Consider the following 19016-nt stretch of genomic DNA (forward strand, 5'->3'; position numbering starts at 1 on the left):
AACCGTGCTATATCTATAATCCATGAACCCATACACCCATGCACCCATATCCATATCCATCCACATCTCCAGGAGCCAATTGTGATGTTTGATTGATGGAGCGAGTGGCAGATTGAAGCGAGTGGAGGAACGGAGGAGTGAACTCCCTTCAATTATGTAAATCCCCGTTGACCTCTCGGCTCTCGGGTCTGGGCAGAACGCAGAGGACACGCCGGACAGGACAGCAAGTGTGCAGAATTGCAGAATTATGGAAAATGGCAATCGCAGGACGTCATTTGTCATCATATATTCGTATATTCGGATATTCGGGTATTCGTATACTCGGATATTCGGGCGGTAATGTCCTGGAAACTATGGAACCATGCAGACGAGCAGTTGCTTCGGTGGTGGCTCGATGCATGGCAGCAGCAGCAGCAGCACAAGGAGAGGAGAATATCCTTCGAAATGTTAATGAAAACATGTGTCGGCAATAAAATGATAATCATGATTTACAATCTCCCATAATCATCTGGAATTCTTTGTGCCCCGAACGGAGAGCCTGAACGTGATCAATTCTTTAGTTTTTCGCAAAAGGAAATATTCATAATTTGCCCATAATTGCCGAGAGCCGAAGGACATTAATGACAGAAGGACTTATGGACTTAATTTATGGACAGAACCGAAAGCGTGGAATGCCCCTTTGATTGAATTAACATTAAGAAACGATTGGGGGATGGAATGGCTCCCCATGAAACCTCTAATTTGCAGAAGACTAGCTTTTCGTAGATTTAATTATTGTTTATGCTCTCGCTGGGCGAGTAATTATGCAAAAATCTACGTCGTACAGGGAGAGGGCATCCCCCCTCTCCTTTTTGTAAATATTTGGCAACACTTTTCATTGAAAGGCAACCCTAATGCTCTTAATTCGTACCAGTAAAAAAGGGTTGTTTGAAGGGGATTGGCTTTGGGTTCTGTTGGTGTCAATATGTGAACAAAGGGAATTTGCATGCCACAGACTCTGAGGGGGGGAAGGGGGGTACCCCGTGGGTAGAGACAGGGAAAACATTCATTAGCTTTGACTTTGTTTGTGGATTGTGATTGAAAAATCATTGAGTGAGGGAAACTGTTCCCCCCCTTTCCTTTCACCAATACTTATTGGAAACGGGAAGGCCTCCAGACCTCCAGACCTCCACCTCCGTAATTATTGAATGAAGAAAGTAACTCTGGAGCTTCCACCATTCGAATTGAAGTACTCTTCGAAGCACCTTCTCCCCCATTTACCATAATTAAGCCCCACCCACCCCAAGAAGCCTTGGCAACGCGTCGTCCTCTTGGCCATAAACTTGAAGCGTTCGGGGCTGCCAAAGTGTTTTGTTTGCACTTTTTAATTTACTGCAATTCGGATGCCAAATCAAAATCAGATAAGAAACGCATAAAAATCCCTCGGCACAGGGATCCTTAAAGTCCCCCTCTCCTGCTCCTTCCTCTGCTCCAGCCATTCATTGTTCCGTTCCATATGTGCCAGAGCTTAGCAACTGCCATAATTCAAAGGCAGAGAGAAACTCTTTCCAGAGAGAGAGAGAGAGGCAGGTTGCCCACCCCCTTGGGCGCTTTTCATTCCCATTTCCATTTCCATTTGCGAAACGGATTTATTTTTTAAAATGCCGCAGGGATCGATTATTACCGTTCAAATTCGCATAAAACGTGCAAGATGCCAGGAGAACGATTTTAAAATGCGAGAAACGAGAGTTTGACAATCTTTTCGGGATGGGGATGGGCGCCCGAGAAGGGGAATTGGAATACGAATACGAACGATTCCCATATGGGGTGGTAGATGGCATTTGGGCCTTGTTTTTGGATTCGATTCGATTCGATACCCAATCGGGCGGTGTGGGTGCGGGAGGTTAAGGCAATAATTTAAGGAATTTGAAGTCAATCGAAGGCAGCATTCAAGTTCTTTGTGCGAACTCGCGATATGAATCTCAATAAAAATGCATTTAAAATGTTGACAAAGGACTTGCGAGTGCCACTGCGAGTGGCAGTGTCCCCCGATTGCCATCCAATCCTCCAAGTTCATTTTCGGCAATTGCTGCGACTCCATGTGGCACGCAATTTGCTCGTAACTCTGCGGCACACAGCTGAGGCCGAACTTCTAGGGAATGTGTGGCAGCCGGGCCGCCAGGCAGCCTCCTCATAAATTCAGAGAGTTTTTCCTTTCCTTTTTTTTTGCTTTGGGGAAAATTATTCAAATGGTTAATTTGCAAACAAATTTTGGGCAGCATATGGCCAAGGATAAAGGAAAAAGGAAAAAGGATAAAGGATGGGGCAAGGGTTTCCAATGGGAATTGAGATCTGCTTTGGCACTCCTCCACGATGATGATCTAACGAATGATACGATCATTGCAAGTACGTAGTACTTGTAATAATAATCACATAGCCTTTTGTGTGCGGGTTGATATTTTGACATTTATGATGGGAACAGCGCCAGAGCCACAGCCACAGCCAGATCCAGAGCCAGAGCCCGGGACTATCTGCTGCCCCCTGCTGATCCTCAACAGACAAGAGAGGGCGAGGGGAGAACAGTTAGTGCTGGCCACTTTCCAGAGAAAGGTCTGGGAGAAAATAATGTCATAAATTTCATAAACTGTCAGCGGAACACTCATACAGACACCTGCACCCAGAGGATCTACCTGTAGAGCAGGACGGAGGATCGATAAGGAGTGCAAGGAGGATTCCTCGAGGAATGGCAGGGAGCTTCAAGGATGGGGGAGTGATGCAGTCGGCACAGCTCTGATTGGGAAGCAATTAACCCGCAGAATGAACGAAAAAGCCTTCCAATTAGTCACATTACACGGGACGAAGAGAGAGGGGGGAAACATGCTCTTTTGGCCATAAATGGAAATGGCAAAAGGCAGCCGGAGAGAGGCTCCAGGTTTGCAGGTTTCCTGGAGAGCAGATAATTGAGAGCCCCCCAACGAGAGAGCAGAAACCGATGAAAAGCTTAAGCAAACGAGAGACGAGATCTCTTCCTTTTCGTCCAATGATTGACATCGCAGCAGAGTCCCAGGAAAAGCCAACCAGCCACCGATCACCGATCAGCGATCGATCCATCGATCCATCCGCTAATTGAATGGCAATTAAAAAGGAAATCAAAATGTAAATTGAACAAATGAACAGAGACCGAGCCAGACCCCTATGTGGCACTAGAGGAGGCACGTGTCCATCCACCGATCCACTGCCAGATTTAGAAGTCCCCCAGCCCCCACCCGCGACCCGCAACCCGCAGCCCGATCCCGCTCCCGATCCCTAGATGGAGTCGCCACGCTCTGGCGTCGCTCCATAAGGATGCCAATGCGATCGTACGCGGAATTTGTTGATGGAAGCTTGATTTATGGAAACGTCTTGCAGACGTCTCGCAATTTCAGACCCAAATTTGGTTAAATTTCATTATGGCAGTACAGAAACAGAAACATAAACAGAAAAAGCCACAGCCACAGAGATCTGTGATCTGTGATTTGTGATCTGTGATCTCCTCCCGAGGCACATGATGATCCCGAGATCCCGAGATCTGGCCTGGAGATAGACGTTTCCTCAATGTTCCATTTCCGCTGCCACTGCCACACGGCCACTGCCACGGCGGCGGGGGAGGCGACTCAATGTTTTTACCTGTCGAAATTTCTCATGAATGAAGACATCATTGGTGTGGAGAGCAATCTCTCGCTCTCTCTGTGGATCCCCAGCACGCGCTGTGCATACGAGAACCCCTCTGGTATCTAGTATCTGAGTATCTGTGTATCTATGTATCTGTGCATTTTTCATTCAGTATGGCACTGTTGCCTTTTTTTTGGGGGCGCTATATCTCCTGCTGTTTATCTTGTGGGTTCTTCCACAATAATTCTATTTCTATCCTAAATTCTGTTTCATTCTGAAAAGATTCGAACGTGATTGAAATTTTAAGTTCCTTGGTTTTTTATGAATGAAACCCCGAATGAAATGGGGCCACCGATTCCTGGAGTTTTAACTATCAATGGAGCTTCGACTTTAGATGCTTTCCTGCTCTAAGTTTTCCTCTAACTCCTGCCCCACTCCGCCTCTTGGTCTCCGTATCAGAGTAATGTTCCCATGATTTATGGCCTTTAATAAATCGAGAGAGAGAGAGAGCACACACATTCCCTGGACTGGGACTGGGACCGGGACTGGGACTTTTATTTCACGCTCTAATTTTTTGATAAAAGCCATCCCATCCCATCCCCAACCGAGAGCTTCGCACTGGAAGCAGATGCCTCCATTAATTCCGCATAATTTTCCAATATTTCAGATGTCCTGTCGGCACAATTAGCAGGAGGCCGGATCCAAGGATATGCGAGATTGTTCGGCAATTGTTTCTTTAAGAATTCCCCAAAGAAGAAATGACAGAGAACTGAAGCTTAAAGACGGCGCAACTCCATCAAGCGATGATGGAATCTGGAGCAAGTCGAAAGGGTTTTAGAGTCCATGTCGTGGCATATTATTAGATCGGAATCGGAATGGGAATCGGAATAGTGGACCATAACTCATCCTTGGACTGGCCCCCTTTGGGCAGAAGAAGGTCATTTGTTATGTGTCCACCACCCATGCGTCTGGCCTGCCTTCTGCCTTCTGCCTCCAGCCTCCTGCCTCCTGCCTCCTGCACTCGTGCCCCGCTTTGTTGCATGACGAAAGTGTCGCATATTTGACCCGAGTGACATATGTGGAAGGAGCAGGGCTCTGCCCGGGGATGTTCCTTGACAAATGATGCCACTTCGTCTGTGATTTATCAAAAAACGAACTCGAAATTATAAAAATATTTTTCTCATTTTCCCTGGCTTCGGATTAATGGATATGGATTCGGAAGGCAAACTCTGCTCGAAAGCAGGGAATTCCATCAAGCGGTTCATTGCACTTGTTCTTCAGGGAGATGGAGAGGCAGGGAGGCAAGGAGGGAGGAGGGGTCTGTTCTCTATAGAGAGGCGTCTATAGTGTCATATTCTTCAGAGAGAGAGAGAGTCCCGTTCTTCTGGGAGTGCGGCTTATACCCTCTCATTCAGCGGTTTATCTGGTCCTTCTGCTGATTTGTTGCCATTGCAGTGCCTTTGGCTATTGGCCTTTGTCCGGCTCTCGCCTGCATAGCCTTGCGGGCGTATCGATTTTTGCCAGACGCCTCGAGACGTGACGCGAATCTGTAATTGAAACGAAGAGAACCTGCAGCAAAAGGTCCTTTAAAGAGCAAAGACTCCCTTCCTGTATTTTCGCTTTCGCATTTGCCTTCGTTTAAGGTTCAAAGTGTCAAAGAAATTAGTTAATAATTATTGGGCGCTTTAAGAGCCGCCTCACAGACACCGCCTCAAGTCCCAGGTTTCAGGTCCGTCTGTCTGCCGCTTGCCCCCCCTCTGGGCCTCTTTCTGTGGCATGTTGCGCGCTTAAGTGCGGACATGCTGCGAACATTTATCTTAATTGCCATTCAATTGAGGAGACACCAACGACAGGCAGGCCGTGGATTCAATTTGCATACACGCGATGTCTGTTTGGAGGCACCAGGGCGCAGAGGCACAGCGGCACAGAGAGTCCTCCTGTGGCACTGCCTCTGCCTCTGTTGGTGCTCTCGTTCTCTCCTCTCTGTTGCAATCACCGATGCTCACTGTTTGTGCAACTAATTAACATTTTTAATGGGTAATCCTTGTAGTAGGCTCTCTCTCTGTGGCACACAAAAATGAAATGGATCCGTGTTTTGACGGTGGATGGATTTGATTTACACAGCAATTAAACGGCAGGGGGCAGGGGGCAGCGGGCAGGGGGCAGTGGGCAGGGGGCAGGGGGGCATTAGAGGCGACGATTTGCTGCAGCAGGAGGTGTGTTTGATGAATGGCAGAGATTGATTTCAAGCATTTCTAGGGGCTTTTCCTAGATCTGAAGTGCAGTTCCCCTGAAAGATGATCCTGTTCCGCATACCTTCAAAGTGGGACAGTTTTTGAGGACTTTATACCGATCCCGACTTCTTTCGCTTCTTCTGCCCAGTTCTACACATCTCTTCCCAGTATTTTGTCCTCCATCCTCCCAATCTTGCTAATCAGCTGCATATCTATCAAAGAGATTGGAATCTGCCTATCCCCCGACCATCGCCGCAATCCTTTTGCCCCCCACAAAAAAAAGGAGAAAAACTAATCTCTTCGCACTACGCCTAAACGCCTTCTTTCAATGTCAGAAATGTCTTTGGACTTCCGGGACGGGATAGCCGCCATATCATTAGTGATTATCCCGAAGGGACAGGACCAGGACCAGGACCGGGACCAGGACCAGGACAACGACAAGGATACTTTTTCATGTATGTCATCGGAAATTGCGCTCATCGCTAACACGCCTCATGATTGCCAGTGCACGCGCCCGCTAATAAACCCCCGCCCCCAAACGCCCCCAACCGCCCACAGACCGCTTTAACCCTATAAGCTACCCCCAAGCCAGGGCGATAAAAAGCGTAGCCCGTCGAGGCCCAAGACAGGCCCAGCCAAGGCCGGGGGTCCTTCGCCTCCCTCTCCCCCTCGCTCTCTCTCTCTCTCTCTCTCTCTGGCTGTCTTGTCGCTCTGGTTGTGGTATCGGGCCATGTCATCGCTCAAAATAAATGTGAAAATGCTAATTTAACCCTTTTTATTATTCATAGTCTTACACTTGGCCGCATCATCGTCATCGTCATCTTCAGCGCCATCGCGATGAGAGAACTTGAAGGAGAACCCCCACGTCTCTTCATCTCCCACTCGATTTGCATGTCTTGAGAGACTCCTCTGGGAATCAGAAAAGGGCCCAGGGGGAGGGGGAGGGGGTGGGAGGTTGTCGTGCCTCTGCCTCAATGTTGCATATTAAGACATTTGTCAACTTAATGTCGAGGACTTTTAGTCGAGTTATTAAAATATATATTCATTCCGTCTGCAAAAACTAATGGAATGGAACTCCCAGCCGCCTGCCCCCTGCCTCCTGCCTCCTGCCTCCTGCCACGGATTTGACACGTGTCTGCCACTGCCACAGCCACAGCCGTCGCCTCACGGCAACCATTTCCCTGCTGTATATAATTTTTGGGTGGATTTCTCTGCCAAATTTGCCCCCGGAACTGCACGACGCGTGTGGGTGTCAATCAATTGGATTTCTATTCTGAATAATTTACTTATGACATTTTGTGGCATTTTTATTGAATTTCCCAGCCCCAGTCCCAGACCCCGTCCCCGTCCCCGTCTGGAGAGAGAGAGAGAGAACCCTGTTCTAATTTCGTCTTTAGTTGTCCATTTCTTTGGCACTCTGACATTTTTTTTTACCGTGGGCCCAATTATATTTGCTGTCCTCACTCCGTGCACGCGTTAAACATGCACAAAAATGAGAAAAATTCAAACAATTCGAACAATTTGATTTAATTTATCGAAATATCTGTCGCTGAGAAGAGCCTCTAGCGATACACCCTTCCGCAGAGGCCACTCTTTCGATACTCCCTTCGCCACTGGCCTCCCTGTGGATATCCCCGCCATGGATGCGCGACTGTCCTCTGCTCCTCCGATATATGAACCATTTAGGCTCAAACATTGAGGGACTGCTCTCAATCAAAGGATTGCATTGGAGAGACCTCGAACGCCAAAGAAACAAAGGAGCCAGGAGCAATGAGCCAGAGCCAGAGCCAGAGCCAGAGCCAGACGAAACCTTCAGACAAAAACCCCAACGAAAGACAGGGCTAAATATATTTCGGTTTTTCTGTGAGTTTTTCGGTCATCCACGAGTACAAGAAATTCCACGCATATTTTGCAATTTGAGAAATGAGACACAAAAACAGGGAGACCCTGTTCCCGTTCCCTGCTTCATCATCGTCTTCTACTCAAGAGAGCTGAGCAGAGAGCAGAACAGAGCAGAGCAGAGCAGAGGAGAGTTCTCTTTGTACCTGAGCAGCTCCAAAGCAGAGGAGGACTCCTCTCGCTTCTCTGGCCACCAAACGAAGGAATGTTCTCCTGCTCTGCTCTTCTCCGAATGGAGTCACCCATCTCGCATCTACCATCTCGTTTGCAATCTCTGGTCTCTGGTTTGTGGTCTCTGGTCTCATTATCTGCGATAATAACAAAACTTAACCCTAATAAAGTACAAATGGGACCAATTCGAATTCATTTGGCGCACATGCGGAGTGGAGTCCCGGCTCCCGCCCAAGGATCTCCGAATGCAAATTACACATGCGGCTGGCAGATAAAAGCTCTCAGAGCACCCACTCCTCCCACTGCTCCCACTGTGAGCCATAAAATATGTCATATTTTAACAAAATGTTGCAACACAATTACAATAAACCCATTCGGCATGCGGCATGCGGCAAGCGGCAAGCGGCATGCCCCTTTCGCTGGGTTCTGATATTCTCATATGGGACAGATAACGACGCCCGTAATGAGTCCTTGCTCCACCGAAAAGGCAAGGGCAACGGCAACGGCAATGGCAACGGCAACGGCAAGGAGCAATGTCCTGGGCTGCCTGCGTGGAAACAATTGCAAAAGTTGCCGTCATTATCTATTAGTCCATAAATGGGAGATAGCAAAGGTAACCCAAAGGATTCTGGATGGAGTCCCGCATGGAGATGTGGAGGGTACGCCTTTAGAATGAATTTTGTAAGTGAAAAAGGATTAAAGTTGTGCTCTAGAAAACGGGAAACGGATTACTAGGCACTGGACCTATGAAGGAACAACTATAAATAGAGAGATGTTTTAGCTTTGGGGAATGCATGAAAAACTATGAAAAATACATAAATGAGTGCTTGGTAGTGGATTAGATGCCCAATGATTCAAAGTAAGTATTTCATTTCGGGAGGAATAGAAAGAAATTCCGGCCCAAGCCCAGCCCAACCGACCGAGAGGCGCTGCCGCATGACGCGCCGGAATACTTTGAATACAGCTCAAATACAGTTCTGCAATTAGTTGCACACTCCCAATCGCCCTCCCCTCCTCCCTGGTATGTACCGAGTAATCCTGCTAGTCCCACGGGATAATGTGTGTCCTCCTCTCGTCCTCTCGTCCTGTCCTCCCGTCCGCCCTGGACACAATTGCAATGCAATCCAGAGGCTAATCAGGCCATTTCCATTTGGTTTTTATTGCTAATGAGAGAACACGTCATAAAGTTCTAGTGCCAGGGCCAGTCGCTCTGCTATGCTGTGCTGACCAGAGTGCGCAAATCTCTCAATTAGTTTATACAAATTAGTTTACCGCCCGTCGGGGAGTTCTACTGAAAGTCCAGTCCCCAAGGGCAGAGGGGGAGGGGAGGCAGCACTTGGAATGGGAATTGAATTGGATTTGACTTACTAATTAAATGAAATCGATCGAACAGAACAATACAAATGGAAACGCAAACGAAAAGTAAATCAAAAGTCGAAAAAGTCGAAAAAACAAAAAAAAGCACAAACGAAAAACAATAAAAAGTCGTCCAATTACCATAAAAAAGAGATTTGTTTACGGTTTACACACCTCGGAAGACCATGAAAGACCTCGAAACAAAAGATTAATGAGATTTCCCTGAGCCTGAAAGGCCAATAAAAGTTGTGTGCCCCCGTCGAAGTCCCGGAACACCGAAAACCGAAGCCCAAATCCCAAATCCCAGAGCCCAGAGCCCAGATCCCAGGGAGGCATTCCGACAGGCAGGTGTCAAAGTTTAAATGGTTCCTGGCTGCCATTTAATTGCTGGGAGACGGCGTGGCAGAGTGTGAGTCCTGTGCCTGTGAGCCTATAATTAATATGCTAATAAAATGCCTGAATGACAGTTGAACAAGGACTTTTGACAGCTCCAGAGACAGAGACAGAGTCCTCCTCCGACCCCCTGCTGCGGGAATAAACTTTCCGTGGAATGTGCGCAGCCGAAGGAGCAGCATTCCACAGACCACATATTGAAGTTGGCTGTAAATCATGATTATCTTTTTATTGCTGACATTTGTGGGGGTCGGGGGCCTTTATATGAACTCCAGGACCACCCTCTGCCGCAGAGTCGCGAGTCGCAGAGTGAGAGAGAGAGAGGAATGTCCTTAAAGTGGGGTGGGCGGGCAAGCAAGAGCCACCATCGACTGCTGCATAACGAGATTTGAAACGGTTTGCGGGGCTTTGCTCTAATGGATGATGGTCTTCCAACTAATGTCCGGCCACAGCCCCCGGTCACCTTTCGGTTCAGGATATGGATTGGGGTCAGCGTTCACGGGAGGACAATTCACTTGGCGGCCAAGCAATTCTCATTGCAGCAATGGAATGGCAGCAGTTTCGACTGCCAAAAGACATTCCAATCGAATGCCATTCGATGATAAAAATCGTGCCAAGCGATAATCCACTAAAACATTTACACTTCTCCACACACACCCACACACACACACACACAGGAGAGTGCCAAGGAGCAGCACTCACAGGAGACGAAAGATGTCCTGCCGGGCAAAGTGCCAAGCCTGGAGCCGGAGCTCCGGCTGGATTAGCAGCGAACGACGCGTCGTCGGTGTCCTGCCGTTAGTGCCATGCCACAGGACAATGCAACATTACAATAATGTGCACTTTTATGGACAGTTAACGGCTGCAGCTGCCATAAACGCATTACGGCAAATCCCTACGATCCGTACGATGCCAAAGGACATCACTGGAATCCCAAAAATGTCCTCCCTCCCCATGAAGGTGTGAAGATATGGAATTCGATGGCTGCTATCGATGGCTGCTTAAGAGGCTGTTACGGAGTACAGTCATGCATGATGGAGCAAATATTTCTCAACACTAAATGGGGGCAAAGAATGAGAAGAGAACAGAGCAAGGAGAGATTTACTGGGAGAATGAGTGCAGGATACCAATCCTTACCAATCTACCAATCTGATGCTCCTAATGAGAAATGCAATTAAAAAGCTTAGCAATGGTAATGTCTAAGAGTTTGGAAAGCCTTTTACAACACTTACTCCCTGAATAGGGGAATGAATGGAATGTGATCTGCTTCTGTGTCTATCTGATGATTTGAATGGTAATTGGTATCTCTATCGGATTAATGAATGCTAAATGGAATACAGTGTGGCTTTATTTACTAATAAAGCCTAAGACGATGTCTTGTACAACACTGACTGCTAGAAAGAGATCCATGGACAATGTCAATGTTAGAACAAGTGGATCCAATCTGATGATTTGTGGTAAATGGTATCCCTATCTGATGATTCAATCCTAAATGGACTACAGTGTGGCTGTATTCACTAATGAAGCCTAAGACGATGCCTTTTACAACTGAATGAACGAAAGAATGAAGGAAGTAGAGAATGAGTAGAATGGAACATTAAAATTTGATAAATTGAATATGGAATGGATTCCGAATAATCAAACATAAGAATATGTGATGTTACGGATTGAAGGATAAGCCTTTCGCAAGACCAAACATGAAAAGTAAGAGGAAAACGCAAATTATAAGTTTTTGAAGGTGAAACGTATTTCAAAGGGAACTACTTCCTACTTCAGGCTTCCCTTCCACTGTTCGAGAGAGAGAGAAAGAGGAACAGTAGCCCGTTCCATGGAACATTCCACCAGTTGACTTCTTGGCTTTTTTGGGGGACACACAAGGTCCCATAAAAGGTAATCTCATATCTAAATGGCCCTAACTCATGGCCAGACCACAAATCTCTGGCAAAAGCAAGCAACAGTTAAGCTCGGACTCGGACTTGGGGATACAGCTGCAGATACGGATACAGTACATAAATAAAGGACAACACAGCCGAGCGCCTCCCCGAGAAACCATCTAAATTAATTATTTATAGTCGCAGAGCAATTGGGTTTGAATAATAAAACGATTTGCACTGCGTCCCGAAACTAAACATGATTCATGCGGAAGGATTGCAGCCACGAAATATGGCCAAGCAGATACAGAGACAGAGAGAGAGAGAGAGCGAGAGAGGGCCACGGAGTTTAAATTATGGCCAAAAGAAAGTTAAATGGAGCCACAACTTACGGGGCCACTGACTGCCTGATACCTGCCTGCCTCCCAGAATGAATGGCTCTTGAGATCTTACGCCACTTTCCCTAAGACAACAACAAAGAGGATAATCAGAGAAGGAAGCTCTTTGCCAGGAGGAGGAGTTGCAACAGAGTCACAAGGCAGGAGGCAGGAGGCAGGAGGAAGGAGGTGTTTGCCACAGTCACTGCCAATGGCAATGGCAATGGCAATGACACTGGTGGCAGGAGGACAAATCTAAATCTAATTTTAAGAACCCTCGACCCCTCGAACCGTAAGAACCGCCCCTGGCCAATTATATTAATACAGTTACTCGAATTTATGTCTCAAATTTTGAGTGGAGCAAAGGGGCAGGGCAGGGGCAGAGGCGGGCAGGAAATGCGGAACACAGAAACAGAAACAGGAGCAGCAGCCAGCAGCCAGCAGCCAGAAGCCAGAAACAGGACCTGGAGTCGAAGTGGCAGTGGCAGTGGCAAAAGTGTCTCCAAAATTGAATTTGCATAATTTTAAAAGCTTCAAATGCTGCTTCTGCGGCTTCCAAGTGGCATATTGACAGGACGCACAGGACTACAAGTAAAAGGAAGGATGCGGGGGCGAGGGGTGGCTGGAAATCGGAATGGAAATGATGTTTTTGATTTTGATTATGCAAATTTAAGTGTCTGAACAATGTTTGCTCATCGAAGCTGAAACGGAAAGCGGAAAATGGGAAACAGGAGATGGGCGATGGGAAACCCCCTCCTGAAAACCAGAGGAAACTTTTGCGTATATTTTAATTACTGAACGCAAGATCTGGTCTGTAGATTATGCTATATAAGCCAAGATATATGCACTATCTTTGGACTCCTCTTGCATGGAAAGTGGTCTCCGTTTTGTGGGTCAGACAACTGGCGACAGTTTTATGTGATGTCATCAGTCCTTCAGTCCACCCTTTCATTAATGTCGTTCTCTTGATATTAAAGCATGATTCCTCATATAAATGACTTCATTAGAGCAAACAGAACTTTTAGTACGCCAAATATTTTGTAATGAAAGCGCCAAACAGTCTCCACTCTTTCCAGAGTGGGGCGCCGGCATTCCTCGCACTCTGACCTCATCTTCTCGAAGCCTCAAAGAACACTTTCCTTTGCCTCCAAGAAGACTTTTTCTTGAGTTCGTTGGTGAATGAAAAAGGACGAGCAGTCACCTGCTGACACAAAGGGGAAATCCCATTCATTGTTGGAAGTTCAAGTGCAGACATTCCTGACCTGACCTTTAAATGCAATAATTCCCCCAAATATTAACCAGAAGCATGGGAGACAGCTGGGAGTGGGACCAAATGGAAGTGGAACGCGGGCTTTGACAGATTTTTCTTTGAAATGGAAAGCAACCCTGGGGCCTCAGGCACGTTTCATTCCATTTTGATTGGTAATAATCGATCCCAGAGGCATTTTCTCTTTCTTCTTTCGGGGAGGGTTTCCCTTCCTTGAAGCTTGACTTTAAGCTGAGGGTAAAGCCACTCCCTGACTCTTAGCCATGCTTTAAGCCATTGTCATCTGTGCTCCCTTCTCGCTCTTGACTTTTTATCTCTCAAAAAGGACTCGCTCTCCTGGAGGATTAAAAAGAAATCCACTCGAAATTGAATACGATTAAATACGAAATTGACCTCTGGCTCGGACCGTATGCAAATGCCCAATAATCCCAGAAGCAACAGCAGATCCCCAGCCTACTCCACCCTTCTCCCTCCTCCTCCGTTCATTTAATCGAGCTGTGAAAGTCATGGCCCAGGACACCCGTAGCCGTAGCCGGCAAACCAATTGTCCTTTTCCCTGTCCCGTGGTCCGTTCGTGTTGTCTGTGTTCCCTTGTTCCCTGTGTGTTCCCTGTGTTGTTGCTACAGCATTTTAAAATCGAATTTTCAGCCGCACACACACACAAAAAAAGGGGTGGAACAGGGTCGGGGAGTCCTTGTGCCTCGGTTCGTTTTGGCTTTTTATTGTCATGCAACAATTCTGCGGCAAGTTTCGAGGGTTGGCACCACCAGTCGACGTCCTGCCATAGGGGTTTTTCGATGGCCGCATAGGGGTGGGGAGGGGGGAGACACTGTTCTCAAAACATAATTACGTGCATGTAAACAATAATTTAATTTCGCACTAATGCTGCAAATTTGTGGGCTGATTGTGTGGCCTTTTGCTAACGAACTTATACGCGTATTGGCGGAGGCGGAGGCGGTGGCAGGGGCAGAGGCATAGGAAGGGGTTGTGAGAACGGGTCGGAGAGGGATGGGGGTGTAAAATCTGGCAACATTCGTAGTGGAGATGTTCGAGTATTTCCCCGAACCTCCTTCGATTCGGGGGTCATAACTTTTTCTTGGGCACATGACAAATTTCAGATTTCTTTTTGTGAAAGATTTATGGCAGGAGACCCTTTGGAAACCCCTTTCGCTGACATAATGTCTGCAAATCAATAAATTATGCCTCATAAATCTTGTCTAAGCCAAGACCAAGGCTCCAATGCTCTAAGCTTTCCAGTGACAGCCAAACAAGTGTTCACGTCATTGGGTCATACATGCTCGCATATGCTTGAAAAGGGAAAAGTGTGGAATTCTGGTATCATTTCATAGTGTTAGGAGCACTTTTTTAATATACCAAGGACTACTGCAATGATTCCCGACTCTCTTAGGTTGTTGTGGCTTTAGGGTCTAGTGTTGGAAAAGGCACTGCCCCTAGTGCACATTTGAGTACTGGAAAGTGCCAAAAAGTGCACTTTGAAGTATTGACTATCATTTCATTTAATATTTAATTGCTTACAACATTCCGCAATGACAAAAAAAAAAAAACAAGAGGTTTCCTGTCCCTTTTGAATGTTAGGAATCGTCTATGGGTACTCTATTTATAAAGAAACTTCTTCGTTTCATCCAGGTAAAACTTTTGGAAAATGAACTACAGAATGAAACAATGATAGCAACGAGAGTGTTCCCTTTGGTAGGTATTGAAAAGTGGGATAAATTGGTATATTTCAAGTGGTGTTCAGAAGTTCAAGTTGAATGATGGACGGATCTTCTGTTCTCTGTTCCATTCCGCTGTTCCTGAATGACAGAAACACGTGTATTCCAGTCACTTTTCAGAGCTGGAAAAAGCACTTTGAATGATATTTCAGTTGCCATTCTCTCGTGTGGCACTCGATTGAAGTTCCTGATTTTGGCAACTGTCTCTGGTTAGAGGGGGCGGGGCGTCTTGTGGGGCGTGGCGCAGTGCAATCGAGTCGGAAACATCAATGCCAAAAGCATCCAAAAAGTGAATTTCAATTGAAACCCATTCAATCGAACGAGAGATTTTTCCATCTTTCGAGGCAATTTTCTTTCCTCAATAGTTTATCCATCACAATCATCAGCAGGAACAGCAGGAGCACCAGGCAGGGGCAAGGGAAAGGGGCAGGGGCCAGAGAGAATCAGAGAACTAGAGAAATCTCTTCTGCTTGGATAGAGGCCAGAAATGAAGGAAGGCGGAAAGGAAACACCACACAATACACAAGCAGAGGGCAAACAGGATGTTCATTAGGTTCGCTGCATTTCTCTTATTAAATCTAGATTTCCAGCAGCAACAAGAGGGGAAAGTCCAGTGCAGGAGCGGGTGAGGCAAAGAAATTAAAGCGGAGAAAGTAATGAAAGCCAAATGATGAATAATACATGAAACAACTTCATTTCAACGCCTGCCCTGCGCGATTCGCTCTCGAGGATTAAATGATTATCAGAGGCATTTAATCAATGGTGAAACTTGACCGGCAGGAGGGGAGACGGGAGACGGGAGAGTGGGGGTGGAGGTGGAGGGGCGTCCGAGCAATTACCCTGACCAGTTACCCACGGGGCGGGGTGGGGTGGTAGTACCATCGACGGGGGTCTTCCAAAATGATATCTGATTTGGTTTCTTCAGCCAAGAATCCCCGAAGAATTTCCGAATTAGAGCTCGCTTTTCCTTTACCTTTTCCCTCCATTTCCTCTATTTCTTTCCCTAGTTTTCTCGCGTTGAGAAAGGGTTCCTTTCCCTCTCTTTTCCTGCCTCCAGTTTCAGAATTAGAGCTCTCTTTCTCCATCTTTCTCCGCTCTCCATCCCACATTTCCTGGGCTCCAGAATGGTGTCACTTCTCGTCGATTCCTTGGGGATTCTTTCACGTTTCTAAATTAGTGGAAATATTGTTCTATGTTCCCCTCTCCTGTCCCTTGCCCAGTTTCTCTCTGTGTGCTCAGCGCTTGTCGCCATCTCTGTGACTGCTGGGATTCCTTTGGGCCTGTTTGGCCAATTCATCAGCGCCCAAATTGAGCCAGAGAGAGAGCTGCGTTCCCCACTGTCCATCCACATGTGTGTAACCGGATCCACACATCCTCCTCCTCCTCCTGCTCCTGCCTCTGACATCAGCATACGTAATCCAATGAAACGAATGCTTTATTGGCTTAATGGAGCTGACGAGGATGCGGCACAGTGGCCCCCAGCCCCCAGCCACCTCCCTCTCTCTCTCTCTCTGGAGGATTCGAAAGTGTATCGAAATGAAAAAGGACAATTTAATTTAATTTGACCGCAGCCACGGAAAAGGACACACAGCACACAGAACACAACACACATGAGGGATATCCCCACAGATATGCAGAAAAGGTTATGCGGCATTGGCCATAATTCACACTTGTGACCACAAAACGACAGAGAGAGACAGCACAAGAGAGAGAGAGAGAGAGAGAGAGACAGAGGGATAATGTAAGAGGAGTGAGCAGAGAGCAATGGGCGGTGGGCGGTGGGAGCCAGGGAGTAGGATGAAGGACGTGAACGGGAATCCTTAATTTATGGCCACTAATTGCATTGATGATAAATTTAATTTCGAATTAAGCCAGCAGTGTGGCACGGCGGAAAGGGAGGGGCAGGAAGGCGGCGAATACATGACGAGAGGGGGTGGGAGAGTGTGCACAGTAAGGGGAGTACAGAGAGGAGTCTCGCAGAGCGAGAGAGCGAGGAACACACTTGTTTGGAGAGCTTATAATCCGACAGACCAGAGCTCAAGGATCCCAATAACAGAACCCAAAAAAACCAAAAAACCCTAGAGCATGATTTACACACATTCTTTGCGGAGCACAATTTGAATTTTTGACATTTTTTTGAATGTCAGGAGCAGAAGAGAATCCCCCTCCTGCAGGGGGAGGGGTATGTAGAATCCTGCCCGTGGGGGGTGGGAATTCCCCTTATGACAGCCAGAACTTGTTCGACTGTCATTTGGGCATTCATAATCGTAAGTCAAGAGGCCTGTGACAACCAGTTGACAAGACCAATAAAGGGACATCCGTTTTGAAGAGTTCAACTGGAATAACTTTGAGGAGAAATAATGGAGGGCATAGAACTAACAGTAGGTCTATTATAACTAAGGAAAGACTTTTTTAAGGAACCTAAGGAAGGAGTTTTATCAGGGGTTGTACAAATAAATGACATTGAACAAAACAAAGGGAAGGAAAGTTTAAAAACTGCAAAGAAAACAGAACTTGGGGGACAATTTTGTAAAAAAACGTGGAGGAACTTCCAAGAAAACTAAGCAAAGAAAGAAAGGAAAGAAAGTCTTTGAATAAAAAAAACACGCCTTAAAGCTTTTATTGGAAGTGAAATTTCAACGGAACTCGTTAGGTATCTCAGGGTATAAAGTCTCTGAGTTCACAGGTTCTTTAGAGAAGGAAAATCCCTGATAAAAGCACACATTATTGGCCTTTTCTTTGGGTTGGAGATGCATAGTAGAAGATCGTCTAGAATGGGACTGATTCCAACTATGTTTCCGACTTGATCTTTCATTCCCTGGAAACACTCTGCAGGGCTTCTCAGAAAAGTAGCCGTTCGTAGCGTTTTCCTTTACCTATAGCAAAACATTAATCATTGTTAGCCAACAAATTGCTTTCCTATGCTGATTTGTATTGCTCTGCAGACCCTCGCACCATCCACCGTCCGAGTCGCAAGGACATCGGGGATATAGCGATGGAAGTCAGGCAAATATTATCGCACCACACATGAGGAGTGCGTTGCGAGTTGGTTTATTGGATTTGCTTGGCAATCGTAATGGTCAGGGGGCGGGAGAGACTGTATACCCAATCCGAAGGATACCCAAACCCCCAGGAGTTGAAAGGAATGTCCATCAAAGAGACTTCCTGCAAGACGCATAAATTATCCTTTTCCTTTTGGTTCTTTTGGTGCTTTCGGTGCTTTTCGCCGCTTTCCCGCACAGAGGAAAAGTGTGAAAATTCGTTGGGCAGACAAGTGCAAAGTAATGATATGCAATCCAATTTACTGCCGGATGGATGGAACAGGACACTGAACACTGGACACACAGGAACTTGCACATTCATCACTTTCCTGATGGACTTGAGTCCTGCCTGTCCTTCTTTCGCATTTCGCACGAAGGAGGAGCGGAAGGACTTCTCTCCAGAGAAACGAGTGGCTGGAGGAGGAGGAGGAGGAGGACAAGTGTCAATTTGCAAGGCATTATAGGGGGCTGGGTCGGGGAATTGGCTCTCCGTTTTTTATTGTTTACTCAACGGAAAAGAAAAGAGAGGGGGGGTCTACGTCCTTCCTTCCTTTCCTGGAAGGATAATTACACATGTGCTTGCAAGTGCGGCAAATGTTTTCACGCCAGATTCAGATTTCTCGGATAAAGCCCCTGCCTAACGGGTTAATTACACGATTTCCACCCCCTTCCTTGGGGTGTAACTGTGATTCGCTTCCTTCTCGAGCCTGAAGGCACCTTCTCGAAGGTATCTGCCGCCCGAAAGCCCCCACATGGGAGTGAGTGCCACGCCCTTAATGGGTTTATTGTAATTTGGCCCAAAATATATGACATATTTTATGACTCGCAGAGCGATTATCTCTTTGAGACTCTCAGAATTAGCATGGCTCGGAGATGTGAAAAAGGGCCAGGAAAACAGAGAGAAAATTAGCAGAAAAAGAAGGAATGGGGAGTAGAGGCGGGCAGGATGTGGAGGCCAAAAATGGCCAGACCTTTCTATCATAAGAAATGAATATGAGAAATAGAAAGAGAAAAGGTTGAGAATTGATGAATTTGTGGAAGATT

Source organism: Drosophila miranda, chromosome XR (genome assembly GCF_003369915.1).
Source record: "Drosophila miranda strain MSH22 chromosome XR, D.miranda_PacBio2.1, whole genome shotgun sequence".
Classification (NCBI taxonomy): domain Eukaryota; kingdom Metazoa; phylum Arthropoda; class Insecta; order Diptera; family Drosophilidae; genus Drosophila; species Drosophila miranda.